At 41.8% G+C, this 12064-nt stretch overlaps 1 protein-coding gene across 1 annotated transcript in view; it reads right to left on the bottom strand.

The window, feature by feature from the left end:
• GABRG1 (gamma-aminobutyric acid type A receptor subunit gamma1) overlaps window positions 1-12064 on the bottom strand; it is a 358052-nt gene that overhangs the window by 235632 nt on the left and 110356 nt on the right. The gene's annotated exons all lie outside the window — the stretch shown is intronic.

Raw genomic sequence — 12064 nt, 5'->3', positions numbered from 1 at the left:
CCTTAAATCTGACTCTCTTGTAGGCCAGGATCCATTGCAAAGTCTGGAGAGCTTGCAACCCCTAACTTCTCCTGTTAAAAATTAGTACTGTCCTTGCTGCATTGTTTTGGGTAATTTGGAGGCATTAGATAGGGTAATTTGTCATACCCAAGAAGAGAAAATTGCTGTAATGCAAACCCAGGTGATCAAGGCGTGTATCACTGTTTTAGGGGAAGTTGGAGAGCAGCACAAAACAAGTTGTAGAGATATTAAGTATATGCAACCTGAATGATAAGTCAGAGTCTAACCTTATCCTCAGGTTACTCACCATAAAGGTAAGTGAAAGAGGGGAGCAATGGCCCAGGCCACCAGTGTTTTCACAAGATAGTACTGGATTTACAAAATAGGATAATCTCTGTGTTTTTTCACTTTTAGGCGACTGAGGTTCATCCAGATGAACGGTTCCATGAGACACCTCTTGAACTTGTAAACAGAATTAGATACCTGTTGCTCTAGAGGCACATGATGCAATCATGATCCTGAAGGATTTAAAAAGGTGGGACAAAAGTGTCATAAAGCTATTAAAGAGAGTAGGGCTGAGGGATGCATCTTGCAGAACCCCTTATTTCTAATGAGGATGGCTCCAAATGTGAAAGATTGTAGCATGACCGTTGGAGTTCTGTCTATCAACAAGAAACAAAACTACCTCGGTCAGTCCCCACTATCCCCACTTCTTCCTAGCATCTCAACAGGGGACTGTGTTGAATGCCGTCCACAGTTCTAATAGTTTCAGCAGAAATTCTTCCCCTCGTCCAACATAATCTCAGGAACTGCTAACAGTTCAGTTTGTGTGCTGTGTTTAGGCCTGAGGCCAGACTGTGAGGTGTGGAGTCGATTTTCTAAAGTTTAGATAGTTTGAAGATTGTTTATTAACCACCTTCTCTGTGACTTTCAAAGGGATGGGCAGCAGTGATATGGCTCCATAGTTGGACAATATTTTGTGGTCTGCTGTTGGTTTCTTTAGAAGCTGTGAGATAAAGTGAAATCCAGAAACCCAAAAGGAGAGAACAAGGAACATTCCTCAATTAAAGCTAGAATTAGAAGAAATCTTGAGAGGGTTTTTAAACATTGAGCATATTGAACAATACCAAGAAAATTAATTGGTTTACTTGTGTAAAGAAATTATCAGAAGACACTACAGGTGCAGGACCACTTGACATAACTTGCAAATAAATATGATATAGACATTTTAAAAATAATTACCCCTTCAGAGGAGCTTTGGGTGCAGCTAGATGAAAATGCTATTGAAAACATGCCTTTGCCAGGATTGCAAATAAATCACACCAAATTGATGAAATGTGTATGCAAGTGGAGTGAGATGGAAAAATATAAATTTAAGTGGGCACTAAGGCAGGAAAAGAAAAGGACGCAAGCAGAGGAATCTGAGTAGAAAAGTAAAAATAAAGAGCAGTCAAAAGAGAAAGAGACCCCTATCGCATATCCGTTGAAAGAAACACCAAATGGGGCATATGTACATGTGCCATGGAGACGAGGTATTCTTTTGTCATTTACTAACAATTTCTCAACATTGAGAGACAATCCACTGCAATGGTAGACCCTGGTTGAAAGGTTTGTGAAACTGTTATGTAGGTTGATATAGATACTTTCTTTGACATAGTGGTGCGGAGTGATTTGTGGGCTGAATGCAAAGCAGTGGTTTAATGGCCAGCTTCAGTGCCTCAGATGGAAGTTGGTACAAATGTGCAGTCTCCTGTAGTTGTGACAAAGTACAATGAAGTGACTGAGTTTTTTAAGAGAAGGATTACTCCCAAGGATCTTGGGGCCAGATGTAGGAAGCAGTTTGCACGTCACAAACAGCGAATTTCGCTGTTTGCGAAGTGCAAACTGCACTTTGCAATGCACAAGAGGTGTCCCCTTCCTAATTGCGAGTCGCAGTGCAATGCAGGATTGCTTTGTGACCGCGAACGCGGTCGAAAACCAATCACAGTTAGCACCCATTTCAAATGGGTGCTAACCCATTCGCAAAAGGGAAGGGGTCCCCATCCAACTTTCCGATTTGAGACTCGCAAATTGTGAGTCCCTCTGACTCGCAATTTGCGGGTCACAATTTGGAATATTGCTACATCTGGCCCAGAATTATTTGAAATTAAATAGAGCACACAAAGAACTCAAGGTAACTGTACATTCATTTTGTGAACTATTGATGAAAGCTTTTCCGCAACATACAGGACAGCCGCATTTATATCCAGGAGATATGCGTTTCTTTATTATGACTTTTGTCCTTGACTTGTGAACTGAAATTTGTCAGCATAGACAGCAGAATGTCATTTGTTGAAAGACAAAGTTATTGGATGAAGTTTTGAAGTATGTGCAGTACTGTAGTGATGAAGACGAAATGAAGCATCAAAAGATTCAGGAGGAATTCATGCTAGCTGAAACAATAGTGTTGACAATGCAACAGCCATTCAGGGGATAAAATGGGTGATGCAGACAGGAATTCAGATATTACCAGGAATAGGAAGAGGTAATTTCTATAGAATCTGGAATAGGTGTTGATATTGCAACACTGAAGAAGACAACTGCTTGTCACATATGCAATAAGGGGGAAACTGGAAGCGGGAATGTAGATTTAATGAAGATAAGAATTATGGAAATGAGATGCAAGATGTGAATCAGGTCCAACAATCAAATATCCCTATAAGACAAATTCAAGCCTGTATGAATCGGAAACAATAAAGGTCCATGCTAAAAGCCCCTGTGATTCAGCCTAATGTGAAGGGACCACAAATTAATCCAAATCAATTACCTTGAATGTTATCAAATATAACCCAGAATCCCAAAATAATATTACAATTTCTAATTTTCAATGAAAACGAGGTACTGGATCTTGGCAAGTTGCAATGACTATGCTTGAAAGGGTAGGCAGATTGCATGCTTGGTGCAATCTTGGCGGTAGAACAGAGTGGACCATATTTAGATGGGAATGAGAATGGTTACTCAGTGGTGTTTTTAATAGACATAGGGCAACCTGTTCCACTGTGAGAACAGCGGAAGAACCAGAACTACACCCCTCAGGAAAAATAATACAAGTGGAAGGTGTTTCAAATAAAATGGTTACAAATCCAATTTCAGAAGCAGTCCCGGTAAGAATAGGATCTTACAGAGACAAACATCAGTTTGTAGCATGTGATTCAAGTACTGTTAACCTGTTAGGAAGGACTCTATTGCACAAGTTAAACAGCACCATCAGTTGTACTCCGGATGGAGTCATTTTTCAGATTCATGATGATGAGGAAAATGTGGAAATCAGACCAGGTTTGAGAGAAACTGCAGAGTTCTTACATATGTTGGTATTAAATCATTGCCCAAGGAGCTGTTTGAAAGGGTGAAGACAAAAGTCTGGGATGTTACTGGTTTAGACATTAGATTAATAAAGGGAGTTGAGCAAGTGATAGTAAATGTTAAACCAGATATGATTTCCCCTAGAACACCTTTTAACCCAATGACACTAGAAACAATAACAGAAATTGGGCCCTGATAAACAAAATGTTAAAGAAGGGAACATTAAAAGAACTGATTGGGAGTCCATGCAACTCAATTATAAGGTTACATAAATCAAAAGGCAAATACAGATTAGCACAGGATTTCAGAAAAATCTATGAAATCGGCACCCTCGTGTTGTCCCGTGGTACCCAATCCAGACATCATAATTTTCTAGATACAGTGAACAGCTGAAGGGTTCACTGTGCTCAAAATATTTAATGCTTTCCTCTCTATACCTTTACAGAAAGACAGCCAGTTACCATTTTCCTTCATGTTCTAAAAGAAGGTAATCACGTGGTGTTGTGTCCCACAGGGGTATACTGAGAGCCCGTCGCATTTTAATACGATTTTAAATTTTAGAGAAAGATTTGGAATCTTTGAAATTGACATGTAACTCAAGCCGTCATTATGACTTCGGCGGTCTTCCAAGAAGACCGCCGAAGTCCCGCCAGACCAAAGACCGCCTGTGTTGGCGGTCTTCCAACCACCATATTATGACTGATGGCGGCCCTCCACCATAATTTGGGCGGAGAGCCGCCAGCAGCCATACTGGCAGTCGGCGGTGCAGTGTAGGTTGCTCCTCTGTCACCGCCACGTCATCACAACACCGCACACCGAATTATGACACAGTATTCGGCGTGGCGGTGTTGTGGTGACGGTGTGCTGCCAGCGGAGCAGGCCCCATGGAACCTGTCCCCTCCCGGACGACCACCGAGACAGGTAAGGTTATCGTCCGACAGGGGAGGGGGGCCAGGGGGTTTTGTATGGCATGTGCATGAATGGGATTGTGAGTGAGTGTGCCTAGCCGGGATGAGTGAGTGCGTTTATGAATGCGGGGTGTGGTATGTGTCGGGAAGTGTTGTGTATGTGTGCGTGCATGTGTGCATGTGCGTGCGCATATATGTGTGTGTGTGGTGTGTGCATGCGTGAGTGGGGGGTTTTTATGGGGGGCCCATGGTGTTTGGGGGCGAGGGAGGGGAGGGGGCCCTGTCAGCTTTGGGGAGTGGTAGCGGGCCGTGGCTGCTGGGGGAGGACTCTAGGGATGGGTTGGGGGAGGGGGTGGGGGAGACCCCTATGAGTACCAGGGAAGGAATTCCCTGGCACTGATAGGCCTACCGCCATGGTTGTCATGGCGGTACAGAAGCCACGAAAAACCATGGCGGTATGCGGGGTCAGTATCCAGCAGGCGGTCGTGTGCTGGCCGCCGGCCTAGAGACTGATGTTTCCAGACTGGCGGTCGTTACAGCCGTGGCGGACGGTGTGGTACATTGGCGTTTTGGCATGAGCCAAACCGCTAATGTCATACTTTGGCGGTAGTTACTGCCAGCCTGTTGGCGGTGCTACAGCCAAGGTAACATTCGTCAATCGGGGTCGTAATGACCCCCTCAGTCTTTTTTTCAGTACATCAATGATCTACTGATCTAGCACTGAAGAAAAATGTCCAGAAGACTCCGTAGCCTTGCTAGACCATCTAGCTGAGAATGGATAAAGGGTGTCACCACAAAACATATAGTATTGTCAAGAAGTACAATATTTGGGGCACACAACTGAGAAAGGAACAAGGAAAGTGTCCAAAGAAAGGATCAAAAATGATATTGAAAATGGATAGCCCGGGAACTCAAAAAGAGTTCAGAATGTTTCTTGGATTGATTGGCTAAAGTAGGCAGTAAATGCCCAACTTTTCCCTGGTGGCAAAACCTTTGTTGAAAATGGTTCACGATGATATTACTGATCTGATTCCATGGGACAACTAATGCATGAAGGCATTGCTAAAATTGAAAGAAAGTCTCTGTTGCGCAGCAGCATTGGGAATGCCGGATTACACCACGGAGTTTGTTCTGTTTTGCAGTGAGAGGGAAGGGAGCACTCTCTCAACAGTAGCCCAAATTCATGGAAATTACAAAAGACCAATTGCATACTTCTCTGCGACTCTTGATCATGTAGTGGCCGCTTTGCCTGGACATCCGAAAGTGGTAGCCGCAGTGAGTGCAAGTCTCGAAAAATGCAAAAACATTGTGATGGAATTTCCCTTAACTGTTATGGTCCCACATTCAGTTGAGGTGTTACTAACCATAACTAAAACCCAGCACCTCACAAATTAATTACTTACTAAATATGAGCAACAGATTTTGTCTGAAAGCAATGTTGTCCTAAAAATAGGTAATGTTTTGAATCCTAGTACACCGTTGCCAATACCCAAAGAAAGTGACCCTGATCATTATAAACATGACTGTCTTGATTTCACGGATTTGTGCACTAGACCCAGACCAGACATAAAGGATGAGCCTTTGATTAATGCAGATTATGTACTCTTTGTGGATGGCTCAAGTTTAAGAACAACTGAGGGATGCTTAAGAGTAGCTTGTGGTCTGCACTACACAAGAAGTAATGGAAGCATCTTGGTTACAGGGAATCACATCTGCTCAAGTTGCAAAATTGATTACACTTCCTAGAGCCTGTAAACAAACTAGTTGAGTAAGAGTGTCAATTTTCACAGACAGTCAGTACATGTTTGGTGCCTCCCATGACTATGTTCACAGCGAGGTTTCATGACCTCTGCTGGAATGCCTACTAGAAATGAGCAACAGGTGAATGATATATTGGAAACTTTTCAAGTACCCATTTAAATTACTATTGTGAAATATGCGGCACAGAGGATTGACTATAGCTATATCACAATTGGCAATAGGTATGCTGATGAAGTGACACATTACTGTCTGACTATGTCACGGACTTACAACGGATCATACATGACTGGGAATCAGGAAGGAGTGTTCTTCCAATGATCTTAAGAACTGCTGAAAATTGAGATGAATTGAGACGAATGCAAGAGAGTTCACAGATTGAGGAGAATCAAGGTTGGGTCAAGGTAGGATGTGGAATTTATGACAATAATATGTGGGTTTTATTAGAAGGAAACCAATATCACCAGCCAGCTTACTGATTACTATGACATGACATCTACCTGATCAGGAACATTTTGATAGGAATGCCATGATTAGAACATTCAAGCCGTATTGGTACACTCCACGAATCAGAACACAATCAGAAGAAGTCCTCAACTGATGCATTGAATGTCAACAAATAAATGTGGGCAAAAGAACACATGTTACATTGAGTCATGTAGGCAAACCAGGAGGGCCCTTCAACTGGATGCAGATGGATTTCATTGAAATGCCACCTTCCAATGGACTAAGCTACATTTTAGTGATTGTCTGCACCTTTTCCCACTGGGTGGAAATGTATCCAGCAAGAAGGCATGACAGTTTAACAGTAGCTAAATTACTTTTGAGAGAGTTGATACCAAGGGACGGTATGCCTGTTTCTCTGGAATCAGATTGCGGTACTCGCTTTATTAGTGAGATTACAAAAATGTTGTGTCCAGCATTGAGGACTGATCAGAAACCTCATTGCAGTTGCCCTCCAGAATCTTCTGAAATTGTTTGGCAATAAAATGGGACAATTAAGTCTATATTGGCTAAAGTCTATGCATCAACATCATTAAAATGTCCAGATGCCTTACCCCTAGTCTAGATGAGTTTAGGAAACACACCAGATTGGAAAACGGTGTTGTCTCTTCACAAGGTGTTGATGAGGAGGTTTATGAGATTGCCTGTAGTCCCAGGAAATGTGCTTGTGAACATAACTGATGACTTGGTATTAGATTACTGGATTGGTCTGGCTGATGCAGTACATTCTGTGGCTCAAGAGGTTGAAGCTGCAACTCAGAACCCAAGTCAAGGACACTGCCACAATCTAAAACCTGGAGACTGAATTTACATTAAGAAGCATATGAGAAAGTTGTGTTTAGGCCTCTTTCATTTCATTCTGATCACCAACACTGCAGTGAAGTGTGCTGGAATTCTGAATTGAATTTATGCCTCTCACACTCAAAAGGCAAGAAGTGCAGAAGAAGAAATAGATCCTAGTGCTTTGTGTATGCGCCACTGAATGTTGCACTAGAAGAAATTAGTGGTCAGATTCAGCAGAGAGAAAATTGGGGTGAAGTAACTCTAACAGGTGAAGCGGTCCAATTGCTGGTCATCTCACAGAGCAGAGATAACCATGATGTACGAATTGTAATTGTTAGAAGTCAAGGTTCCAAAGGAAATGCAGAAGCGCCAATGGACCTTGAAGACCCTTGAGAAGATACATGTTCCGGTAGCTGTCATAATAATGAAAGGACTGTTACTGAAATCTGGCAGAAGGGTGCCAAAAAGAAACAAAGATTGAGTGTGGGTAAACATCTACCACCACTGGAAACAATCAAAGAAGAAGAATCAAGTCATGCTAGTGAAACAGAAGAACACACTTAGAAGGCCAAAAAGAGCATGAGTACCATGTCAAAGATATTCATCACCTGAATGGACATACCATATGTGACCAATACTGAATATACCAATCTCTCACATAATTGAATGGAGCACAGAACAGCTAGAACCCCCTTGAAAGGAAAAGAAACTACACAAAGAAAGAGAGACATTTAAGAAGTAACATACCTAGAGCTGAGATTAATAAGAATATATCTAGAGGTAACACTTGATAAGAACACTGAGTAGGATTGGGCATTGTCTAATACAAAATGATTTTTTTTATTTTTTATTTCTCATTGCTGTTCCTGACAGATTACTTTGGTAGTAGATATGATAGTATAGAAAATGTGTACTACAACTAGAACAGAGTTACAATAATTCTAGGGACAGTAGGGACAGTAGCTATAGAAATTTTCCTAGTGATCCATTTTACACCAGAAACCAAGAAAACAATATCTTTATTACAGAATGCAAAATAGACGAAGACAGACTGAAAACATCTTTTGTAGCTGTTTATCAATTAGGACATTTTGAATATTATTTTTTCAAATTAAGAAATGGTACTTTCAAAGGTGCCTTAATGAAAGATATGAACGTACACCCAAATGCTAAAGAAATGGAGACAGCTTAGCATTAGACCTTATTATTTGATTAATACTGTTGAGCCACATGAGAGAAATTTACCATGCAAAATGAATGGACAAGAGAATGTTTTTTATACAAATATTAGAAGAAAGGAATTAAATGCTCATAAAGGCTGAAAATAATAGAAATGATGTACAGAAGAATGTGTAGCGAGTAAAAATTAATTCAGGAAAATATGACTGTACCTAAATTAAGACTGTATGAAAGAATGATTGGAAAGATATGTTTGTATAAATGACAAATACAAGGAAAGAAGACATTAGTGGAAAATAGTAGGTGTGAACACACTTTTGAATTATCGGGAGGTTAATGGCAAATTTTCCCAAGAGTATGATCCAACCACACCAGGAGTATATTTTATATGTGGAAATAATGCTTACTTCAAATTGCCTGCATTTTGGGAAGGAATGTGTTATTTAGGACTCATCTTTCCCAAAATGTATCATGTAGATTATTTAGATGAACTAACAATGACACCAGCCAGTAAGAGATATACAAGAAGTTTGAATGAGGAGACACTAATTGTGGGATATACATTTGTAGCTGGTTTTCTGGCTGTGGGTGTGGTATTGAATGATGAGAAGATAAGAAAATTATCCACAGTGGTGTACAGATTAGCAACAAGTACATCTGGAACTGTATTATTAGAAACACTGAGCTTATTGCTGTTAAATGAATGGTTTTACAAACTAGATATGCTTTAAACATTCTTTTATCTGAAAAGGGTGGATTCTGTAAAATGGCAAGAATTGAAAAATGCTGTAGTTATATTTCTGGTGAAAGTAATAGGATAGGAGCATATGCAGGAATTATTATTGATTTGAAACTAGATTTAAAACCTTTGAAGACTCCAACTATAGATGAAAGTATTTCTAAAGGGTTTGCAAAGGCACGAGCATGATTAAAATACCTGGGAGGTGGAATCTTTAGTTATATATGAATCCCTATTATAGTAGTCATAATATGTATTATTGCTTTTTATTGCTTCTGTGCAATAATCACATTACTAATAAAGAAACACAGAGAAAACAAATTGAAAATAAGAATAAAAAAGGACATAGAAATGAGTGAAAGGGTGAGTGAGGAACATAAGAGAATAAAAGAAAAAGAACATCTAAATAAAGGCAAGAATCTGAATTAATTGATGAATAATTTTGAAGTAGGTTTATGATGATTACAAACCATGACAGGGGGAATTGATAAGGCTCCAATAGAAAATTAGAAAATTAAGAATTATAATACTAATCATTCAGGTGAGAATGAGTCACTAGGCCTTAAATGTTTAAAAGCATGCTCTGAATTCTGTCTAACACATGCTGCATGACTTGAGAAACTTGCTAGGCCGGCACCATTTAAAAAAAATGTTTCTTATATAACCTCTTCCTGATTTGTGAAATTACAACTTTTTAAAAGTAACATAGCTTACAGAATTGAAACATTAACATTGCATGAATGATGTGAAACAAGTAGCCATTAGCCATTCAACAAGACGATGCATTGTCTACTCTTTCAGCATCTCAAGAATTTCATAACATTGCTAACAATTGTATTAATTGAGTTAATTAAAAAAGGTGTCCTAGGGAAAGAAAAGGGGCAGATCTTTTAGAGAGGACAAATCAGAGAGATCCCGACCGACTGACTGAAAGACCACCACTGGGACTCACCATTGATTCTTGCTACTGCTGCTGTTGGAGCAAAGAGGATAGATAATTAGTGAGCATTGTCTGATTGATTTATAGGGTGTGAGGTGATGTTTTAGAGAAATCATACTGAGCTTGTTAGTTTGCAGGAGTAGGATCAAGTTTAGAAAGGCTTGAGGAAATTGCCTAGATGTCGAGCTGTTAGATACAACCGAGTTGTTCATTCTGCTACAGAGATTGTATTGAGTCTTAAAGAGAGTTGATAAATTGTTTCAAAATAGCATGATAGCTGTAAGCACATGAGACAGATAACCATTAGAATCTTAGTTAATGTAACAGCCTGATGAATGTTCCATTCTAACTTTCCCAGACTAAGAAGACAGAGGCGGTCATTGCATTTGCAGTAAAAGCCGCCTTCCGCCGTGCAGAAGACCGCCAACACACCGCTGCGGCCGCGGAATTCCGCCACAGCTATTATGACCCACATTTCGGAATCTGCCAAAATTCAGACACCCACACAAGTCCGCCACACCAAAGGTCAGTGATAAACTGGCGAAAACAAAACCTCCACCGTCACGCCAACAGAAATATACGCCCACACTATCACGACACATGAATCCACGCAGCGGTCTTTCAACCGCGGTATTCCAGTTGCAGTACACACCGCTGCGCTCAAAATACACACACATCTACAAAACACAGCCACATTGGACAATTCAAAATACACACACACCTGATACACATCCACACACCACTCCCACACACCCATTACAATATAAAACACACACCCACATCACCCACAAACCCTCACGCCCAAAAATTCCGAAAGAAGGCCAGAGAGAGACAGCACCAGCAAGAACAACAGCATCCACAGGCACACAACACCATCACCCACAGAACTTCCACGCACCTCACACAACACACCACTACATATCAGCACACTTATCACCACACACTCCACCCCACACATCACCTACACCACCCCATGGCACTGCAAAGACACCCCAGGTTCTCGGAGGAGGAGCTCAGGGTCATGGTGGAGGAAATCGTCCGGGTACAGCCACAGCTATTCAGAGCACAGGTGCAGCACACCTCAATTGCAAGGAAGATGGAGCTATGGTGAAGAATAGTGGACAGGGTCAATGCAGTGGGACAGCACCCAAGAAATTGGGAGGACATCAGGAAGAGGTGGAATGACCTACGGGGGAAGGTGCGTTCCGTGGTCTCAAGACACCACCAGCCGGTTCAGCGGACTGGCGGCGGACCCCCACCTCCTCACCCACAACTAACAACATGGGAGGAGCAGGTCTTGCTGATTCTGCATCCTGAGGGCCTCGCAGGAGTAGGTGGAGGAATGGACTCAGGTAAGACAAATCTTAACTATTACATCCCCCACCCTACCTGCCTGCTATCACATACCCCCACCCTCACCCCAGCACCCCAACGCCTCACATATGTCCCAACATCACAAACCACCCATCCCAAAACCAAGCCCTGCATGCAACAACAAAGCATGGACACCCATCACTAAAGCATGTCCACTGCACATACCCATACAACCCCCTAAACCATCATCACACAAGGTCCCACACAGGAATGCAAGCACTGGGGTACACAGTCACCCACCCATTGCACACCATGACACACACAGATGTAATAACCATCCTTTTATACCCCTGCAGGACCCCCACCCAATGTTACCGGACAGGAGGGTCCACACATGTCCACACCACCAACAGAAGAGGCCCACAGTGATGACAGCAGCTCTGTCCAACTGGATCTAGATGACCAGCCCGGCCCATCAGGGACCTCAGGACATTCGGTTCTCCTCACCCAGTCACAGGCCACCACAGACCTTCCCCCCTCTGGAAACATCAGCACAGCACCCACCCAGTGGGCCCATACCTCCATCCCCAGGACACG

This window comes from Pleurodeles waltl, chromosome 1_2 (assembly GCF_031143425.1).
Source record: "Pleurodeles waltl isolate 20211129_DDA chromosome 1_2, aPleWal1.hap1.20221129, whole genome shotgun sequence".
NCBI classification, from domain to species: domain Eukaryota; kingdom Metazoa; phylum Chordata; class Amphibia; order Caudata; family Salamandridae; genus Pleurodeles; species Pleurodeles waltl.
This window is presented reverse-complemented; position numbering and strand designations above follow the sequence as displayed.